Source organism: Petaurus breviceps, unplaced genomic scaffold, assembly GCF_028583685.1.
Source record: "Petaurus breviceps papuanus isolate PSGF00001 unplaced genomic scaffold, PetGlider_PUasm1.0 90639, whole genome shotgun sequence".
Taxonomy (NCBI): Eukaryota; Metazoa; Chordata; class Mammalia; order Diprotodontia; family Petauridae; genus Petaurus; species Petaurus breviceps.
In genome coordinates, this window is record NW_027187296.1 from 5162349 (window position 1) to 5185281 (window position 22933).

General features: G+C 37.4%; 1 pseudogene; it reads left to right on the forward strand.

Moving 5' to 3' along the window:
* Nucleotides 1-21470, forward strand: part of LOC138143490 (cyclin-dependent kinase 4-like) — a 67389-nt pseudogene extending 45919 nt beyond the window's left edge.
* The last annotated feature ends 1463 nt before the right edge of the window (nt 21471-22933 follow it).

The window sequence follows — 22933 nt, forward strand, 5'->3', positions numbered from 1 at the left end:
ACACACACACACACACACACACACACACACACACACACACACACACATAGCACATAGCACAATGAGAAGGATTATGAGATCACCAGAGCAAAGCCCATATAAAATTCTGAGAGCTTTATCTAAATACCCACTCTCTCCCACCCATAAACTCTATTATAAAATTAACAAAAGATGAACCAGTTTAACAATTAGGATTAGAAGCTAGCACTTTATTTGTTAAGTAGTGTGGAGTCTTTGAAGATTTTTTTACTTCATTGCAAGCCTACTCTCTGAAACTCATTCCCCTTGTACAAGTTCAACTAGATTCCTCTTTCCCAAAATTTGCTGTTGATATGGCCAATGCCATGACTCTGGGAGCAATCACCTGCAATGACCCCTACTGAAACTACAAACTAAAGTCCAAATTCCTGCAATCTAACATTCAAGGCACTCTATAATCTGTTCCTATCCAATTTTTCTATCCTGGAAAACTTCACTCCAGTCAAAATGAAATCAACTCAATAAACTTTTATTACTTTAATTCTATATCTTCTGAACTACTTTCTATCAAAAACAAATAAAACAAGTCTCAAAACCAAACTCCTCCATAAAAGCTTCCAAATTGACCAAGTACTTAGTAAAGATTCTCTCTTCTAAACTTTTGGAACAGCAATTGTTTTTACCTTTATTTGACATTTACTGCTTTATAACCTATCTTGCATTGTTGTTTTGTAATATATCATCTCTTTGTACATTATTTCACTTTTCACATATTTATGTCTTACTGCCAAAATTATACTTAATAGTCTTGAGAATAGTGAGCATACTTGTCATATGGTACTTCCTTGTATGCCCTAGAGTATCTAGTGCAATAATTTTACATGGTAAATTCTTTAAAAATGTATTATTTTAGTACATATTAATGGATAAATACAAGGTACTTTAGCTCTCAAAAATAAGTCAAGAAGAAATTTATAATTATGCTTAGAAAAATTAATCTAGAAAAAAATAAATATCAGAAGTTATATTTTTCTTGTCTCCATGCCGTTAGCATCTTTTTTTTTTGAACGTTACATTATTCATTACTTTATAGCCTCCTTTCTCTTACTATCTTACAAATATTTATTGAACATATTCTATGAGCAAAGCACTGTATGGAGTGTATAGAAGAATGAGACATGGCAGAGCCAGGATAGCAGACTAAAAGCAGGAACTTGCTTGAGCTTCCATTCCAACTACCTCCAATACATGTAAAAAAAAAATTCCTCTAAACAAACTTTAGGGCTACAGAATCCATGAAGTGACAGAGAGAAACAAATCTCCTCCTGAAGGCAGCCTGGCAGGCCAACAGAAAGAGTCTATCACACTGGACTTGGAGTAGAGTGCAGTCCCAAGTGGCTGAGCTGGCCCAGACTTAGGGTGGCCCCAACTGGCCAGAGCAGACTTCAGGAGAGTGAATCACTGGCAGCTGTGGCAGTTTCAAGAATTCTCAATTCCATAAACTCCAAAGAGAAAGTAAAAGGTCAGTAAGGAACTCTGGTGGAACTGGGTGAGAGAAGAGCACAGTCTGGCCCTTGCCCTTGGGGCGACAGAGGTAGTGACAGGCTCAGCAGCTACAAACTACTAGTTCATGGCTGCCTCCAGAGTTCTTGGCCTACAGATCATAGAGGGAACAAGCGACCATTCAGAGGTTAATCATTCTTGCTTTGACCTGCTTGGATCTTGGTCACAGTCCTGGGTGGTGGTCCTGGGGTGAGGAATGGCAGGGTGCCAGAGCTTGTGGTGGCTGTAAAGAGGGAGCCCTCCTTGTAGCTCTAACAGTTCTGGCAGCAGCTGTGCAAACCCCAGCAATATGGGACACAGCTCTCTCCACTCTGAAAGCAGAGTTCTTCCATGGCAAAGAGCTCAAAAGACAAGCAATTGGCTGGCAAGATGAGCAAACAAAGGAAGTTCAATCAGACCACAGAACCTTTTTGGGGGGACAAAAAGGATCAAAACATGGAACCAGAAGAAGATAACAAAGGCAAAACTTCTGCATCAAAAGCTTCCAAGAAAAATATGAAATGATTACATGCTATGGAGATTAAGAAGGATTTTGAAAATCAAGTAAGAGAAGTAGAGGAAAAATTGGAAAGATAAATGAGAATGATGCAATAAAATCATGAAAAGCAAGTCAACAGCCTGATTAAAGAAAATAACACCTTAAAAATAGGCTAACTTAAATGGCAAAAGAGGTCCAAAAAGCCAATGAGGAGAATACCTTCAAAAGCTGAATTGGCCAGATAGAAAAGGAATTTCAAAAACTCACTGAAGAGAATAATTCCTTCAAAATTAGATTGGAGTAAATGGAAGCTAATGACTTTATGAGAAATCAAGATAATATGTTAAAAACAGATTCGAAGAAATGAAAAAATAGAAGACAAAGTGAAATACCTCATTGGAAAAACCACTGACCTGGAAAATAGATCCAGGAGAGATAATTTAAAAATTATTGGGCTACCTGAAAGCCATGATCAAAAAAGGAACCTAGAAATCATCCTCCAAGAAATTCTCAAGGAAAATTGCCCTGATATTCTAGAACTAGAGAGCAAAATAGAAATTGAAAGAATTCACGGATTACCTCTTGAAAAAGATCCCAAAAAGAAAACTCCTAGGAATATTATAGCCAAATTCCAGAGTTCCCAGATCAAGGAGAAAATATCACAAGCAACCAGGAAGAAACAATTTGAGTATTGTGGAAATACAATCAGGATAACACAAGATCTAGCAACTTCTACATGAAGGGATCAAAGGGAGGGCTTGGAATATGATATTCTGGAGGTCAAAGGAGCTAGGATTAAAACCAAGAATCACCTACCTAGCAAAACTCAGTATAATGCATCTTGGGGAAATATATTCATTTGGGATGGCTAGGTTTTGCAGTGAATAGAGCACCAGCCCTGGAGTTAGGAGAACCTGAGTTCAAATCCAGCTTCAGACACTTAACACAAAACTATCCATATGACCTTGGGAAAGTCACTTAACCCCAATTTCCCTGCCTTCCCCCTCCAAAAAAAAAGACAAGAAAAGAAAAGGAAAATATGGTAATTCAATGACATAGAGGACTTTCAAGCATTCTTGAAGAAAATACCAGAGATAAACAGAAAATATGACTTTGAAATACAAGAAGCAAGAGAAGCATGAGAAGGTAAACAGGAAAAAGAAATCACAAGGGACTTATTAAAGTTGAGCAATTTACATTCCTATGTGGAAAAACAGTAATTGTATCTAATGAGACTTTTCTCAGTATGAGGATAGTTGAAGGGAAAAATGAAGAGGTTACCCACTAAGAGGGTTAGAGTTGCTCTGGAGATCCCAAAATACCAACACCCCAGGTCCTGCTAAATGAATTCGACTCAAGTCTTCTCAGCCAAAGAAAGAGAAAATTTATTAAAAGTCCACTTGCATTAGACACAGAGTAAGCCTGTGCCAGGTCATTCTATGGCTCTCTCACACCACATGGTGTGAGATGGGGTCTTATATACATAAGGTTGTGAGAGGAATCTAGGGGTGATTTAGAAGAGGAGTTTGAGGAGGGTCTTCAGGAGGAGTTAATGAGGTCAATGAGTGATTAAGGGTGGGAAGCCACCTGGAGACCATGGTGGGCTATGGCCAGTTCAAGGGTGGGAAGTCTAGTAACAGACTTGTCTCATCAAATGGGATGATTTAATCAAGAATCTAAGGGAGGTTCCCAGAGCCTGTACCTCAAGGACTCAAGGATAGCTCAAGGGGGCTCCCAGAGCCCATACCTCATCATTCCCCACTCAAACATATGGGACCCAAATTCCTTTGGGGTAAAGGGTGAAGGTCTCAGCTCCTGAAAGTGCTTCCTGCTGGCAAGGGAAGTAGAGCTGTCCCTGCCTCTCTGGGTCCCATTCAAGGGGGTCAGACTTCACATTCAAGGTGTCAGACTCCAGAATGTGGATGATACCAGGTCCAGTGGGCTAGAGAACTTGGATTCAGTCAGAGATTTGCATAGCCTTAGTGGTCATCCAGTTGATGGCTTGAACTCTGGAGGAGACAAACCTGGCAAGGATGTTAAGCAAACAAAAACCAAACAGGCACCAAAAAAAATAGATAAAAGACAATCTCCCTGATAGGAATTAAAGATGACCATGGCAAGGCAAAATGCTGTAAGATATCCCTTTCCTTTCTGAATTGCTCCATGGACATTTAGCACATGGAAAGCAATAGCAGGCACAGAATCTAATAGCTTTCAAAAACAGACAACAACTCCCAAAGACTGTTCTCTCCTTCCATCATCATAGAAAGTAAAAGGTTTCTTCTAGATTGGGTAAAGCTGGAGTGGTGGTCAATTTAGTTTTCAAATTCTCAAAAGCTTTCACCTGGTGGTCTGGACCTTGAGTAGCAATTAACTTGATTGCAGTTCCTCCCAGGCCTTGAGTTTAATTGGATATAGACTACTCTGGGGGAACACTTTAGGATCTAGGAGTCAAAAACAAATGCTGGCGTGGCAGAAGTAGCTTACCCAGGAGTTTCCTGATCCCAACTATTGACTCAACTATCTCCCACACTTCTGATGGAACATGGGGAGATCTGGGAGGCTTAACTAGAGAAAATTGGCTTCCCAATTTCACCAACAGGTCCCTTCCCAACAAGGGGAAAGGATAAGAGAAGAGCATAAGGAAGGAGTGTTCAGACAACAGATCAAGTAGGCATGGGACTGGGTATGTCTGGAGACATCTCGTAGTTTTCCCTTCCATGCCTCTGGTCTGGTCAGGAAGAAGGAAGAACCACTTGGTTAGAACAGAGAACTTAGCCATAATAAAGTGGGTAACCTTACCTTCAGCCTCGATGCTTACCCAGAGTTCAGTGAGGGAAATGGAGAAGGTGGGAGCACTGCCAAGCCCCAGGCTTCCCCTTCACTCCAAGTCTATATATGAATATATATGTATACATACTTATATGTGTATGTATGTGAGGGTGCATTGTATATAAATGCATATGTGAGTGTGTGTTTATGTGTGTACATGTATACATAGACAGAGAGCACAGGATGAGTTGAACAGGAAGGGATGATATCTAAAAAATAAAATTTAAATGTGAGAGAGAAATATATTGGGAGAAGGAAAAGGGGAGAGATAGAATAGGGTAAATTACCTCATATAAAAGAGGCAAGAGAAAATTGTTACAATGGAAAGGGAGAGCAGGAAGGTGAAAGGGAATGGGTCAACCTTACTCTTACTGAATTTGCCTTAAGGAGGGAATAACATACACACTCAATTGGGTATCTTACCCTACAGGAAAGTTGAAGGGAAGGAGATAAGGGGGATGATAGAAGAGAGGGCAGATTGGGGGAGAGGGTAGTTAGAAGCACACACTTTTGAAAAGGGACAGGTCAAAGTGGAAAATAGAATAAGTGTGGTGTGGGATAGGATGGAGGAAAATATAGGTAGTCTTTCACAGTATAACTATTATGGAAACATTTTGCATAACTACACATGTACAACCTACATTGAATTGCTTGTCTCCCCAGTGGGCGTGGGTGAGGAGGGAAGAAGGGAAAGAATCTGGAAATCAAAGTTTTAAAAAATGTTAAAAAAAAAAAAGTTTGTACATGCAAAAAAATAGATTTAACCATAAATAAGTATGAGACATGTCCTACACCATGAATAAGCTAACAATGTAGTAGAAAAGATAGGTAAGACAAGGACAAAAATGCCTGTAATACAAGGCAAATATACTAAGTGGTAGTACATGAGCTCAGATGACAGAGAGATCATTTCTGTCTGATGAGTAGAACACAGAAGGGATTGTTGTAAAGGAGGCATTTAAAGAGAATAAATATTCTTAATAAGAATAAGCAGGAGACATTGAAGCAGAATAAGAAATTTAAGAATAAATTTAAGCAGAATAAATAGGACTTCAAAAATAGGAATATTTGGTCAGTATGTCCATAAACATATACTACTTGCTTTTGATTGAAATCTGGGGAGCATAAGGGAGCTATTATAATATTGGAAAAGCAGATTTAGGTAAGATTGTGGAGTTTCCTAAATGACAAGATTAGGGGCTAGGACTTTGTTAGGTAATGTGGAGTCCCTGAAGATTTTGGAGCAGGACAGACATAACAAAATTGGTGGAGAAAGATAAACCTGGAAGCAATATGGACAATTAATTTGCAGGGGAAAGACTATAGTCAAGGAAGCTAGTTTAAAATCTATTTTAATTGTCAAGGTGATAAGATAATAAGGTCCTGAGTCTCCAGGTTACCTAGAGTACAATTTGTATGACCACTTAAACTGAATTGATTGATCATTTCAATCCGACATTTTTTTCTGACTTTTTCTTCACCAAGTTAACTGACTTGTTGACTGCATTGGTCAAATTTAGTGAATAATTGGGCTAATGATATAGCTACAAACTGGAACCTTTCAGAAACTGAGTTTGTAGCATTATTAGAGAAGCCAAATGGGAGCTACCTTCCAACTAATTCAGTAGAAACAATTGCTGAGCTAAGGCCTAGTTGGACTTCTCTGTAGGCAGATTGCTTGAAAGGGCCAGAACATCTGTCCAATTTCACTTTCCAGTAATTTTATTACCTTCTGAAATAGCTGTGAATGCTTCATTTTCTGGGCTGAAATGGATGGCAGCCTGGTTCAAACCAGACTCAAATTTAAAAAGTCTGGCTGGTAAACCCACGTCTCCTAATTTTGCTGTCCCACAAAATTATGACACAAGTGAAAGGAGAAAATAATTGGTCAGTCTCTAAGAAGTTGAAGGTAGTCCACTAATCTTAAAAGGTCATTGATATTGTTAAACTATTAAATTGCCTTAGAGATTTTTCTTTCATTCGTGGGACATACCCTCCGTTATCCTACCTTGTGGGTTTCTGAAACTTATTCTACAATTTCATGAGTATATATTTTGCAAACAGTAAAGAAATTTACTATGAATTTCTTTCCAATTTTATCTTGCTGATTTTAATTTCACTTATTCTACTTTGTCTGAACGTGGACCCAGTCATATTTTGGATGCTAACAAGTCCAAAATGAACATTCAACTTGCTACTGACATACTTTGAGGATTAATGATTTTATCATTATGGATGGAATTGAAATAGCCCCCACTGTGCCACCTAGCTGCCCACTATAACCATATAATAATTAAATGAAAAAGCAGATAATTACCAAAGAAGAACTTGCTTATTCATGGAAGGATTTAAAACTGATTTGTCCCAGTCAAGATTCATATCTTGAGTTATTGTTCACATAATGTGTGGTACAAGAAGTCACTGGTATTTTGATTTAATCTTGGTCAGTGGTGACTTAGGTTACACACACACACACACACACACACACACACACATACACATATGCATGCACATATACACACACCCACACATATTTGTGGTAGGGTATAATGGAGGAGGATAAATAGGAATAGGGAGATGAATTTATTTTTGAATAATCTCAATTAGTAATCCTTCAGTAACTTCATTTTCCTAAATACAATTTTCTTCAGGGATTATACCCTTTTTGCTTGCTGGTTCATTTAGCCAATATCCTCCAAACAATTTAAAAGAAGGAAAAAGGGTGCAATCCGTGATTCTGTGGCTATAATACCCTGTCCAGTTCTTTTAATTTTCAAACCTTTGTTCACACTATGGTGTTCTTCCACCACAGTAAATAAAAGGCTGAGGTCAAAGGGGTATGTACAGAAGAAGAATATTATTGCGCATCTTCAGAAACTTTATTACGTATACTGACCTAGCAGAGTGGGAGGAAATAGGTCACACATGGCTCTATAGGCAAGTTTTGTTTTTTGTTTGTTTTTTTTTTAAGGAATCAGTGTTAAGTAACTTGCTCAAGGTTACACGGCCAGTTATTTCTGGGTGTGGTGCTGACTATCTGAGCCCAGATTTGATCCCTAGGTCATCCTGACACTGGAGCTGGTACTCTTACTCGCTGAGCCACCTGGCCACCCCATGTTTTGTTTTTTTTTTTTTAACAGATATTGGATAAGACTATCTGTGATGCCATTGAACCTCCAGCTTGATGCAGCCTTTCTGGAAATGACTTCTAGCAGCTTTTCTCCTACCTTTTCAATGCTACCAGCTTATAGTAGTTGCTTTTACTTTTTGTTCTGCATATGCATATCATCCCATCATTTCTTTGGGGGAAGGTTCACTGATAGATAATTAATGCTAGTCAAGAAATTTATTGCCAAAAGCTTGTATGCTTAGCAAGTATCAGTAGTCATGGGGGGTCCACTTATAAAGTTTTCCATCATCTTGTGTCCAATCTCCATGACATTATTTTTTGGCATAAGGACTGATACATCTTATAAACTTATCTCTTTACTATAACCCTTTCCCAATGAATATGAGAATTGTATTGACCCATAATAAAGTCCCTTTAAGCCCAGCAGGAAGCAGACTTTAGCTCAACAAATACTGTTTCTGCTCTGTCTGCTTCCGTGTCTCCTTATAACCCTACGATCCTTATTACCTAAGTTCAATCACACTTTGGAAATTGGGCTGTGGTTATAGGGAGTCTAAAATTCTTTTTTTTTCCTTTTTTTGGAGGGCAATTGGAGTTAAGTATCTTGCCCAAGGTCACATGGCTAGGGGTGTGTGTGTGTGTGTGTGTGTGTGTGTGTGTGTGTGTGTTAAGTGTCTGAGGCTGGATCCGAGCTCAGGTCCTCCTGACTCAGGGGCCAGCACTCCACTCACTGTGCCACCTAGTCACCCCTGAGTCTAAAATTCTTGATGCTATGAAAATCCATCTCTGACACATTTTTCTTAGTGACACTGTATATTACATGAGAAAGGGTATAAAAGACATCATCAAGAAGTGTAGAATATAGACAATGGCAAAGAAGAGAGTCTGGCATTCAAAAAACAGAGAGTTATAATAGGTTGAGAGTCATAAAAGCATATTGTTTTCTTAGAGGACAATGTATGGATAGATTAGACTGACCCAAAGTATGACTGAAGACAAGTATTAGGGTATTGGTTTAGAGAGAAAAGTAGTGACCAAATTATAGAGGATCTTGAATACCAGACTAAGAAGTTTGGACTTTGTTCTATAAGCACTGGGGAGTCAATGGAAATTAATGCTGAGTTCTGGGGGGTCGTGGGTAAGAAGAGCAGAGAAGGATAATCAAAGTAGTATGTTAGGAAACAAGGATAGACTGATGGAAGAAGATACTTGAGGCAGGTAGATTTTTTAAATTAAATTTTATATTTATTTTTAGTTTACATCATTCATTTCCACAAGATTTTGAGTTACAAGTTTTTCTCCCCATTGTTCCCCTACCCACCACCTCAAAACAGTGATCCCACTGTATACCCTCTCACCCAATCTGCTCTCTCCAATATCATCCCCCATCGCCTCTCCAACTTTCCAGTAGGGCAAGATGGATCTCTATACCCCAGTGACTGTATATCTTATTTCCCAGTTGCATGTAAATATATATATTTATATATATATATATATTTTATATACATATATATAAAACATTTGATTTTAAAACTTTGAATTCCTTACTGCAAAGAGAGGCAATTCAATCTAGGTTGTACACATATAGCTATGCAAAACATTGCCATAGTGAGTATATTGTGAAAGATTGATTATATTTCCCTCCATCCTATCCTGCCCCACACTTGTTCTATTCTCTACTTTGACCCTATCCCTTTTCAAGTGTATGCTTCTAACTTCCCTCACCCCCAACCTGCCCTCTCCTCCATTATCCCCCCTCTCATCCCCTTCCTCCCTACTCTCCTATAGGATGAGATACCCTATTTAGTGTGTATGTAATTCTATCCTTAAGCCAAATTCAATGAGAGTAAGGTTGACCTCTTTTGCCTTCCTGTTCTTTCCCTCCATTATAATAGTTTTCCCTTGCCTCTTCTATATGGGACAATTTACCCCATTCTGTCTCTCCCCATCTCCTCTCATTATATTCCTCTCTCACCTTTCAATTTCACTTTTTAAATATCATCCCTTCCTATTCAATTGGTCTTGTGCCCTCTGTCTATGTATACATGTACACATATCTCACATGCGTATTCATATACAAATATACCCTCCTATACAGGCATATGTATGTATGTATACATATATATACATTTATATTCTGTTCAACTATTTTCATACTGAGAAAAGTTTCACAAGTTACAATTATCATTTTTCCACGTAGAGATGTAAATAGTTCAACTTTGATAACTTCTTTATGATTTCTTTTCCCTGTTTACCTTCTCATACTTCTCTTGCTTCTTGTATGAATGTCAAATTTTCTATTCAATTCTGGTTTTCTCATCAAGAATGCTTGAAAGTCCTCTATTTCATTGAATATTTTCCCCCTGAAACATTATACTCAGGTTTTCTGGGTAAGTGATTCTTGATTTTAATCCCCAGCTCCTTTGACCTCCAGAATACCATATTCCAAGCCCTTCAATCCCTCATTGTAGAAGCTTCCAGATCCTGGGTTATCCTGATTGTGTTTCCATGATATTCAAATTGTTTCTTCTTGGTTGCTTGTATTATTTTCTCCTTGATCTGGGAACCTGGCTATAATATTCCTAGGAATTTTCTTTTTGGGATCTTTTTCAGGAGGTGATCAGTGGATTCTTTCAACCTCTATTTTGCCCCCTGGTTCTAAAACATCAGGGCAATTTTCCTTGAGAATTTCTTGAAGGATGATTTCTAGGTTCTTTTTTTGATCATGTCTTTCATGTAGTCCAGTAATTTTTAAATTATCTCTCCTGGCTCTATTTTCCAGGTCAATGGTTTTTCCAATGAGATACTTCACATTGCCGTCTATTTTTTTATTTGTTTGGATCTGTTTAATAGTATCTTGACTTCTCATAAAGTCACTAGCTTCCATTTGCTCCAATCTAATTCTGAAGAAATTATTCTCTTCAGTGAGCTTTTGAGATTCTTTTTCCATCCGGCAAATTCAGCTTTTTAAGGCATTCTTCTCCTCATTGGCTTTTTGAGCCTCTTTTGCCATTTGAGTTAGTCTATTTTTTAAGGAGTTATTTTATTCAGTCAGGTTGTTGACTCTCTTTTCATGATTTTCTTGCATAATTCTCATTTCTCTTCCCAATTTTCCCTCTACTTCTCTTATTTGGTTTTCAAAATCCTTCTTAAGCTCCTCTATGGCCTGTAAGCAGTTCATATTTTTCTTAGAAGCTTTTGGTACAGGAGTTCTGACTTTGTTGTCTTCCTCCTGTCCCATGCTTTAATCTCTTTTGTTCCCAAAATAGGAATATAAAGTTGGATTGCTGTGTTTGCTTTTCTTCCTTTGCTTGCTTATGTTGTCATACAATTACTTGACTTTTGAGCTTTTTGCCACAGTAGAACTCTGCTTCCAGAGAGGATAGCTTTATCCAAAATCACTGGGGTTTTTGCAGCTACTGGAGCTATTAGTTGGCTGCCCTCTCTGAAGCCTCCACTGGCTCTGGCACCAGGTCACATGCACAGGACCTCCAACCTAAGACAGTGATCCAGATCCAAGCAGGTTAAAGCAAGAGTGATTACCCCTCAGACTGGTTGCTTGGTCCCCCTACAATCTACAGGCCAGGAGCTGTGAAGCAGCCACATGGTGGTGGCCACCATGCCTCAGCTGCTTCTCCCTTCAGGGGCAGAGGCCAGACCACACTCCCAAACCCCCTGTTCCCAAAATTCACACTGCACTAACCTCTCACTTTGTCTTTGGCATTTATGAGTTGCTAATTCTGGAAACCACCACAGCTGCTGTTGATCCACTCTCCTGAAGTCCCTCCAGCCATGGCTGGTTGGGGCACCCTGAGGCTAAAACCAAGGACTCAGGCAAGGCTGTGCTCTGCTCCTAGAATGCTCCTAGAATAGACTCTTCCTGCCAGGCTGCCCTCAGAGGGAGATTTGATTCTCTCTGTCATTTTGTGGGTTCTATAGCCCTAAAGTTTGTTTAGAGTCATTTTTATATGTATTTGAGGTGTTTATGGGGGGAGCACAGGGAGTTTTCCTGCTTCTACACCACCATCTTGGCTCTGCCCTTTGAGGAAGGTTGATCTTTTAGGATATTCTTTTTTTTTCCCTAAAAATTTTATTTTAGGCTCAAACATCAGAACACAATAGAGAATAGAGAAAAGAAACAAAAAATATCTTAAAATTAAATATTGGAGCTTAAACACAAAGTTAGAAATAAAAAAGCTTGTCATGTGCATAGTAGAGCATAAAAGAAGATTCAAAATATGGAACAATAAATTTTCATTTCAAGAGAGCCTATATAATAAATAATACTCGTATTAAAAATTATCCCTCTTGGGGCATCTAGGTGGTACAATGAATAGAGCACCATTCTTGGAGTCAGGAGGACCTGAGTTCAAATCCAACCTCAGACACTTAACACTTACTAGCTATGTGATCTTGCACAAGTCACTTAACCCCAATTGCCCTGCCTTCCCCTCTCCAAAAAGACAAAAAAAAAGAATTGTCCATCTTTTCTTTGCTCCCTTGTGAGTTTTATTTTTCTCTCTGCTTCATACTTTTTAAATTTGTTCTTTTTCTCCTCCCCCAATCTACCCCAAAGACCGCAATAAAGTTTAGATCTGTTTCTCTATGACTATGGATATATACATACCCTCCCCCATTCCCCAGAAGGCCACAATAAAGTTTAGATGTTTCTCCATAGCTATAGATACATACACATACTAATACACATATACATGTATTTCCCAAACCTATTCTATTCCTGATCTTTGTTTTTATGTATGTGCATGTCTCTTGTTCCCTATCCCTCCTGCCTCCTCTACTTTACTTTTACCCACTACCTTTCCCTCCTATGACATCTATCCCTTTCCAAGGATCATTCTACTATCCTCCCATTCTTATAAATCTAAACACCCTTCTATGCCCCTATTTACCTATTCCCTCACCCTCCCCTCTAAAAATCCCTCCTTTGTCTTCTCCCCCCTCCCTACAATTTTATTTCTTCTGAATTTAGACAACTGTTATAATCTTTTAAATATATATATGTATTGCTCCCTCTTAAACCCATTCCTGATGAAAGTAGGTTTTCAGAACTACCAGACCTTCTCCCTCATCCAATTCCTGTGTATCAGTTCTTTCTTTTGTACCTCACTGTAGAAAATGATTACTCTTTTAAGCTATTCCTAAATGGTTTTACTTTTTAAATTCATATCATACTCAGGTTTACCCCAATCTTTCTTATGAACTACCCAATTATTAATAAGAATCTTAAACATGCTTTTTATATTTTACATATGTAAAAAGTAAACAAACTGTCCTTATGGATCCCTTATAGTCAGTCTTTGTTATGTACCTTATATTTATGTTGGTTCTTATATGTTTAATCATCTATTAAGTTCAGGATTTTTTAACAAAGTTGTAAAAGTCTGAGAGTTTATCAAATGTCCATTTTTTTGTTCAAGATAATATTTAAGTTTGTAGGGTATGATATTTTCCCTGGAGCCCCAGTTCTTTTGCTCTTCAATAAGTTGTGTTCCAAGACCTGCAGTCCTTTAATGTCTCTGCTGCTAGGTCTTGTGTAATTCTAATTGTGTCACCATATTCAAATAACAGTTCAGATATTAAGTATTGGAGTCATGAACTAGACTGATGACAGTGGGGATGAAGGAGCATAAAGGTAAAACATGTTATGGTGGAAAAATTAAAAGATCTTGGTGTCTGACTAAATGTAAGAGGAAATAGCCAAAATCATTGAAATATATTGAGTTTTTGTGATGAAAAAATGATGGCAGGTTTGTCATAAGTGGAAGAGTGAAGTATGCAGTTGAGAAGCAAAAGTGATGTTTGGTTTCAATATCTCAAAAAGAAACTTCCATTAACTGAACCAAAAAGAGTCTAATAATTATAATTATAAAGATATAAGAAGGGATAGAAATGTGGCTTAAACTTGTCAGTTCTATCTAAAATGTATCTGTGGTGATACTAAATGATAAGTCTTCCTATTGAATTACACAGAAAACTAGAGTCTGTTCATGGTGTTTTGTTTTGTTTTTCATCAAGATAACCAATAATATCTCAAGACAGTCACATCTCTATTGTGGTAGCAGTTTGGATAAGTAGATACCATCTGTCAAAAATCCTAGATTTATTTTCCTAGTTTCCTGTAAAATACTAGTGAGAGATATATTTTTAAAATTTGGGGTATTTTAACAGTACAAATTGACAAACAGTAAGTTCATTTCATAACCATCATTTCCCACAAACTATCTCAATATCTTCAACGAGAAGTAACATTTTCCTTTATCTTATTTCTTGGCTCAGTGAATCTTGTCAGAAATCTTAAACTACACTTGGCTGATTCTCTTTTTCCACATGAAAACTCAGCTGTTTAATTAAGACCATGAGAACAGATGCTGCAGACTGGATAATAGAGATTTATAGAGAGTTTTTGTTTTTATTCTTAACCCTTTTATCTGAGATAAAATTATTTGAGAAGTATTATGAAGTATTAGAAAAAGCCTTAAACTTAAATTTGGCCTAGACCTGAGTTTTAATGCCACTTTTGACTCTTATTAGATCTTGTAGGAAACTCACAAACTCTCATTCTTAACTTTCTGTTCTGTAAAATAGTACAAAATATATTGTATTCTCTAATGTTGCATATACATGAACCATTTATCTTACAGGCTTATTGTGAAAAAAGTCATTCATACATATATTTGAAAATACTTTATAAAATTGAATCATGTTGATGTGGTGCCTGGAATAAAGCAAGCTGAGTAGCCTGTCTCTTTGAATGCTAGTGCCCATTCTCTTGCCTGTGTTTTGGTCTCCTAAATGTGAAATGGCAAGCAATTATTTACCTGGTTTTGTAATTGTATGGTAACAACCTACTCTATCACTATATGTAAGTTCAGGACTAAGGGTAGGGGTAATTTCAATCAAAAGAGCAATTCATGTTTACCTCAATTTCAGAAAATCATCTGATTGAAATTATCCTGAGGTTTTACTTAAATTTCATAAAATCATGTTACTGAAATGACCTCATAAGTAGTTTGATGAAAAGCACTTCTGTTTTGCAGGAATATTTCTGTCTATTTCTTTTCTATATGTTTCATAAGAACTTTCCTATGCCTCAACAAGGCTAATTCCTCTCTCTATTCATTAATCTTTCAACCTATTCTCCCCTCCTCCACCAGGATGTTTCTCCAACTGTCCTTTCCTTCATATTTCTAATCTCTCCCTCTCTACTACTTAATGTCCATCTTCCTTTAACCATGCTCATGTTTTCCTTTTCAAGACCTTCCCTTGACCCTTCTAGTCAATAATAACAAAAATAACTAATATTTATGTAGTACCTTAAGGTTTATAAAACACTTTTTATATACTACTCATTATATCTTTACAACCCCTCGTGAGGTGGTCACTATTATAATGTCCATTATACAGACGAGGAAACAAATTGGCAGCCCATCCAGACCCACTCCTGTCTTCCCCTTCAATGATTATTTGATGTATTTTTTTCCAAAACATGGTATACAGTTAATATTTCTGTTCTATAATTTCTCTTCAATCCCTTATGATCACCATTACACTGAAATGTCTTCCTTCATGCTGATCTTTTAATTTTTTTTTTAATCTGAAGGTCTATTTTCAGTACTTACTCCCCTTGGTCTCTCTGCAGCATTTAACATTGTTGACCATATTCTCCTTTTGCATATGTTCTGCTACCTTGGCTGCAGAGGCACTCCACTCTCCTAATTCTCTTACTTGTCTAATCATTGCTCTTTGGGGTCTTATTTCCTTATCTTTTCCTAATAACCCTAGGAGACTGGGGTAGGGAGAATGTTCACCAAGGTATTCCCTCTTCTCTCCCCTTCCCTTCCCTTCCCTTCCCTTCCCTTCCCTTCTCTTCTCTCTCTTCCCTTTTTTCCCTTGCTAAATTTAAGCATTCCAAAAATTTCAATAATCTCTTCAGACCTCTCCTCAGATGATTCCCAAATCTGTATCTCCAGCTTTGATCTCTCCCGAGCTCAATTACAAGGGAGGAGGGAAGGGGAGATCATCACAATTTGATTGACCAACTTTCTAGTCCTGGAATCTTAGAATCTGTCTCTTATAGTCCCCTCAGGCAACAGAAATAAGTCATGCCACCTGGCACATATTTGAAGACTTTCTATCACTCAATACACTTGTATTACCTCCCACCACAATGAGGAATTACAACTTCAAGATATTAACTACTTTTATACTATACTTTATCTATGGGTAGACTAAGAAATGTGTTTGTAACTGCCTTACAAGAGCATGTGGAGCTACCATATGCTTAAATATATGTAATTAGTAAAGTTTGTCCTATAATGATCTAGTTTCATATTTGGATAATGGATTAAAATCTGCCCATTTCTCTATCAAATATATATATTTAAAAAACATCCTCTTCTTTAAAATTTAATAGCTCAAAGCATCTACAGAATCTTTTCAAAAGTTTTAGTAATAGGAGACTTGGTGAACTGACCTCCACTGAATGAACTTGAAATTTTGCTCAATTAATAAATCAATAATCCTTAAATGACTAACATGCATCAAATATTGTAAAGAAGTATAAAATTGAGAAAGATTTGCAAAAACACATGGACTTGAGAGGAAATTTATAATGCACCAACTAACAAACAATATTCAAAAGATTATAAAGACGCAAGTCAGATAAGCTTTCCTAAAGAAGATGGATTATCAATGATGTCCTTCCCAAGTGCACTGTGCTCCCATCAGCTAGCAAAGAAGAGCTCAAGAACCCAGTTGGCTCTTGGCCCTCTGTCTCCCAAAAGGGGGGAAAAATAAGGAGAGTTCCCAGAAATAGGAGGAAGAAGGGGGAAGTGGAGGAGGAGCACAAAAGGGACAAGGAAGAGGGGGCATAAAGGGATGAGGAAGAGGAGGGGGAAAGGGAGGAAGGAGAAGGAGCAGGAGGATCAAGAACAATTTGCCAAGAAAACCTCATGGACACTACTGGTGTGCTGTGGCACACAAGGATCACAAAGAATCAGACATGATTGAACAGCAACAAAATTGGAATGTGAGCCCCTTAAGAGCAAGACTTGCCATGCTTTTCTATTTATATTATCAGCACTCAACACAGAGCTTTTCACATAATTGATGTTTAATAAATATTTTTATTGATTCATTGAAATGGATACATTTAGCTATTCATACTGAAATAAACATAGATCATAAATATGTGCTGTTCAGACTAGAGGGAAACCTGTCAGCATATGTGCATGGCTAGATGAACAATGAGCTAGACACTGAAGTGAATAGGAAGAAATCAATCTGGACTCTATGTAAGAAATTTTACTGCTCTTTCAAAATTCTCAAAATGATCACTTCCCTATAAGACCATCTTTTAACAGATCCCCCCTTAGGGATGCTATAGGATTGTTAATCCTGGAATAACATTGTCTCAGAAATATATAAATTGAAAGTAACTCAAAGGGGAATGGAAGAGTCAAAGGATAGGTACAAATAGGTTTTAATATCTAGTCAATAATGACTTGTTTAGTAGAAGTGTGATTTAGAAGACATCATCAGATATATACTATTAGGAAAGGAACTGGGACATTCAGATATTGATGGTGAAGAATAACAGGTCAAAAGCCTGAGTGTTTCTCTAAATCCAGTGAAATATTTAAAAATAATAAGATAGAGCTTTTCCATAGTAGTAAGAATATAGATCAAAGTCTGCTAGCATTCCCACTTGCCCTCCAGTGTCACTAAGTGCCTCCTTGAAGTCTATCAAAATTTCAAGATTTATATGATCTGAGGGGTGGCTAGGTGGTGCAGTAAGTAAAGTGCTGGCCCCGGAGCCAGGAGACCTGAGTTCAGTTCCAGCCTCAGACACTTAACACCCACACACATACACACAAAAACTAGCCATGTAACCTTGGGCAATTGCCCTCCAAAAGGCAAAAAAAAAAAAAAAGATTTACATGATCTGGACACTTCCTTCTCAGGACCTGATGGGACATTAAAGGAAATTTCTTGCCTAAATTCAGCTAGGAAAGGGGGTTAGGAAGCTTCCTGTGGAGGAAAGTGTGCAAGTGGGAATTGCAAGTGGGGTTTAAAAAAAAGTTGACAGTCACCTGAGGGGTCCTTTTGTTCCCCTACAATGTGTGATTGAAAACTTGAGTAGCAAAAGAGTTGAAAATGTTTTGAAAAATCCCTAGAAAGGTTAGCTGGGGCAATACAAAAGAGCAATAGCACTTCTCTCAAGGAAATAGCTAATGACAATTCCAAACGATGTCAGGAAGAATATAGCCAAAAAAGTAAAAATAGCAGCTTCAGTGTCAGAGAGGAATGGCTTCTGTGAAGACAAAGTGCAGCAGCAATGAAACATAACTACTGGCAGAAGATGGCACCATAAGAGATGTAACAGTTGTGACACAACTCTTATGTCCATAATCTATCCAGGGAGCATTTGCCTTCTCACCAACCTGGAGGCTTATAGGGGATTTTACCATATTGGGAGGAGAGCAAAAGAGAAGACAAAGAAATACTCTACTAGATATATTGCATGATGTAGTAGACAGACCATTACATTTGGAGTCAGGAAGACCTGGGATCAAATTCTACCTCAAATACTTACTAGTTATGTGAGTCAAATCAACTTACCTCACCCTCAGTCCTTCATGGATAAAAAAAAATCAGTCTAATAATAGAACCTGTCTCACAGAGATTTTGTGAGGATCACATGTATGTAAAGTGGGCTGTAAACTGTGAAGCATTGTAAATATTTTTATTATTATTATTATTACTGCCTGATTTTCCTAGTCATTTAACCATTAAATGCTTTGTGATTTGAGAGCTATTCAGTCTATTGATAGGAAAGGCATTAGAGCGGGCTTAAACTCAGTTTTCAAAATTGTGATAACAATTCACACCTGAACTTGGGATAACAAGGTATTACTGGATCATGTGGGACTCTTTTTAATAAAGGAACAAGGAGAGACCTTTGCTACTTGGGTATATTCTCCATGAAAGAATTACAAAAAGAAATTAACAGAATAAGGCATGGATGGTCTGTACCAGTGAATGAATATATTATTCATATCTATAAAATCTACAAAAGTATCAAAGTAAATTTTTGTTCTATTCTGCATCTTATAATTTATAAAAGTCCACAAAAATCAGATAAATTAAAATTATATAATTAAATATTCCTAATTAGGAATGGGTACTGAATTCTTGACATTTTCAGGGAAAACTTCAACTGTACAATGATAAAACATCTAAGAACCCGAGATGGTGTTCCTGTCTGAGACATGACACATCATGGGTTCTACGATACCTCAGAAAGGGTTTTCTAACAAAACATTTACCAGCAGTAAATAATTTTCTTTAATAAAATCCTAATTGTGAAAATGCAGAATTTGTAAACAAGTTGATATGTTTATGCCAAATGGAACCCTGGGGTTTGGAAGCCAGCCTCAAGTTAAGATGAAAGACTTTACTTGGGTACTCTGTATTGACTGATGAGATTGTGACTTATGGAATGATATGTTTTGTTTAAGACTTTGTACAGAACCCCCAGGACCTTACTGGAACCCCAAAAAGGGGATTTTCTTTTTTTTTGTTTACAAAAGTCCTGGAGGAGGATTTCAGAGGTCCTGGGACTTTGCTGATGATTTGCGTTGACTTTTTGGACCTTGTTTATGGGTCTGTGTTGATTTCACAGGCAGATAGTGAATTCATGATGGTGCCAGAAATGTGTGTGAATGTTGTTTTGGCTCTGTTAAGCTTTGTCTTCCCAGAAACAGAAACTGTGAAGGACTTGAGATGGACTGGACACTGTGAACTTCAATATGGAATAGGAGCTGGACAAGGAACTGGATGAGGAGCTGGATGAGGAACTAGACTAGGAGCTGAAAGCTGCCTGCCTTTGAATCCAAGTGATGGTTGCGTAGATTCAGGCAAGAGCTGGACCCATAGAAAAGGAACCATGGAATCTGGGAGCCATCCTTGAGCCAAGATGAAAAGACATCTCCTTGGGTACTTAGTGCTGACTGACAAGATCATGATTTACTGTGATCTAGGGGGTGGGAGAACTTTGTACTTTGTACCACATAAAGATGATTGAGTCAAGGATGATTGGAAACTAGTCTCCAATCAAGAAGAAATAAGACTTTTTGACTGAAGAGATTAAGATAATGTGGGGGTGGCTAGGTGGCTCAGTGAATAGAGCACTGGCCCTGGAGTCAGGAGGACCTGAATTCAAATCCTGCCTCAGACACTTAACACTTACTAGCCATGTGACCTCGGGCAAGTTCACTTAATCCTAATTGCCCTGCCCTCCCCACTCCAAAAAGAAAAAAAAGAATGTGACCTAGGGGTGGGAAACCTTTGTACCTTGCTTCACTTAAGGAGGATTGCTCCTTAAGGATGATTGAGTTAAGGACTTACTGAATGATATCTTTTCTTTAAAACTATGTGGCCACTATAGTGATAAATTGTTATATCATTGTGAGTGCTTTACTTTAGTTTTTTTGTGAATTTTTTGCTTTAGTTTACTGCTGAATAAATAGAGTTCACTACACTATGTGATCACAACCTTAGAGCTATTCACAGCAGCAGTCTTCTGGAGAGTTGTTCATGTTTGGCTTTACAAATGTATATTTACATCTTTTTTAATTGGTCCTTTATGCTCACCACCATGTTGCCTGTCCTAAAATGGGACACTCTAACGGTCAGAAAATATGCCTTGTGAGTGTAAATTCTTTGCCTCTTCAAGCATAATGTGAGTGAATGCTTAACATGTTTAATTTTTCTTAATAAGGGGATTCAATTTCAGATTTCTTTCTTTTCTAAAACCAAACTAACAATTAATTTAAGTTTGATGTAAGAATAGCATCTTTTTCAATACTCTACACCTATTGCAAATGTAGCTAATAGTTAACCAAGAGCCCGATAAAATTGTAAAGTCTTCTGAAAACTATACATTTTCATCTTTTGAGGACTTGCTAAACATTGTTTAACTTTCAGATAGAAGCATACCTAAAGACTTTTTAAAATTTTTCACAATTTAGAAATTCAATAATTTGTCACACCAAAGAAAAATACATAGTCTAAATAATGCCAAAATGTCTATCAGTTTTTTTAAAGTTATCACCCATAGATGTCTTGTCTACATAAAGAAAGCCTGAATAATTGAACTTTTCTCTTTTCTTTTGACAGTTTATGTATCATGTTCATGCAGCCTCAATTTGCTTCTTAGAATTTAGTGTGGAGCCCCTCTTATTCTGGATGCCTGGGTGGAAAACTGAGTCTAAAGGCCCTGAAAGTTCACAGAATTTCAGGACTGGAAAGACTCAGAAACACAGGAGGGCTAGAAACTGGACAGATGCAGAGATGAGAGGCTTAATGCTGGTCTGGGAAGAATTTTTTGATGAATTGAAGCAAACTAAGCAGAATGCCAAAGTTTATGAGAAAATGGCTAATAAACTCTTTGGAGAATTAAGATAAAAATTACCAACATGACATTCCAGTACAGATCAGAAGAAAGACCAGTCAAAAAAAGGAAAGTACAGAGCTGCCATTTCCAAAAGAAAAAATTCAAACTGATGGAATCAATGTTGGAGGAGCAAAAGAAACTGAGTCAGGCAATGGAAGAAACCTGCTGGGTGGTACGGCAGATTCTTGACCCTAAGAACATCTTCCAGCTCCAGAGACTCCAGCTTCAGAAGCTCATGATGAACCTACTGGAAAAGATCATCTCCAAGTCCAATGTCTAGTTAGCAGTCTCATCCATTTCTCCTGCCAGCCCAGTCCTATCATGTAAAGATCCTCTGTCCACACCCACATTACGTGGCCTCTTCATAGGATTTGACAGACAAAACATCTTAGAAAAAATGAAAAGAGAAAGCTAAACTAGCACAAGAAATACAGCTGTGGGTGAAAAAGAAAAAATCATTAATCATGGCAGCCTATGCCAGCCCCACACTCTGGTGGCAAGCAAAGGAGGTGCATAATTCTTTGTCTCATCACCAGGTTTACCATGGGGGATGAATTTTTCAACTATTGCTACTCATGAAGACTATCTACTCAATTAAACTGTGGAGGAGACTCACACCATTGAAATCATAGATCATTGAAGTGCTGAAGCATAACATTCCACTAAGGTTAATTGTCTTAATTATTTTTGTATTTTCAAAGGTCAAGGGACTTTTAGCTTGCAGGAACTGAATTTTTACTGTGCTATTTCTGGGTCATTCTGAGCCTGGAAGTTTGGGCAAATTTGTCATGGATCAGGTTATTCTGACATAGGACCTGATATGAGAGGTCATCTTTAGGAATGGGGCATAAAGTTTCTTACTGTTTCTGGCTTTGGCCAAAGAAGTGCCCTGTCCTCAACCCTCACCTTAAGAGATCCCAGTGTAGGTCAAATAATACACTTGATTTGAAACTCACTTCTGATGGGCCTTAATATTTATCATGAAAATCTGTATTCATGCCCAAACAAAAAAAGTACCAACCTCACATATATATATATATATATATATATATATGTATATACATATATTTATATATATATGTGTGTGTGTGTGCACATATATACATATATAATAATTGTTTAAAATACTTGAAATTGCTTTTGATAATAAATGTATAGTTTTTTCATTATTAAATGGAATAATAGTTCACTTTGAAAAATAAGCAATGAATGACATCATCAATTAGATTGTCCTGAAAATTCCTTTTTAAAATATATATAAGTCAAAGGGGGAAAAAATTCAATGTCATCTTCTGAAGGAGCAACAGCAGGCATCTCCCCAATTATTGTCTTGCACATTGTTAAGAAAATAGCCTTTGATGGATATAGCTCATAAACAGAGATGAGCTGAAAAAAAAAGAATTTAGTGTGAAGAAACATGAGAAATGTTAGTCTAATGTTTTCATTTTACAGATGAAGAAGGAACCAAGGACAG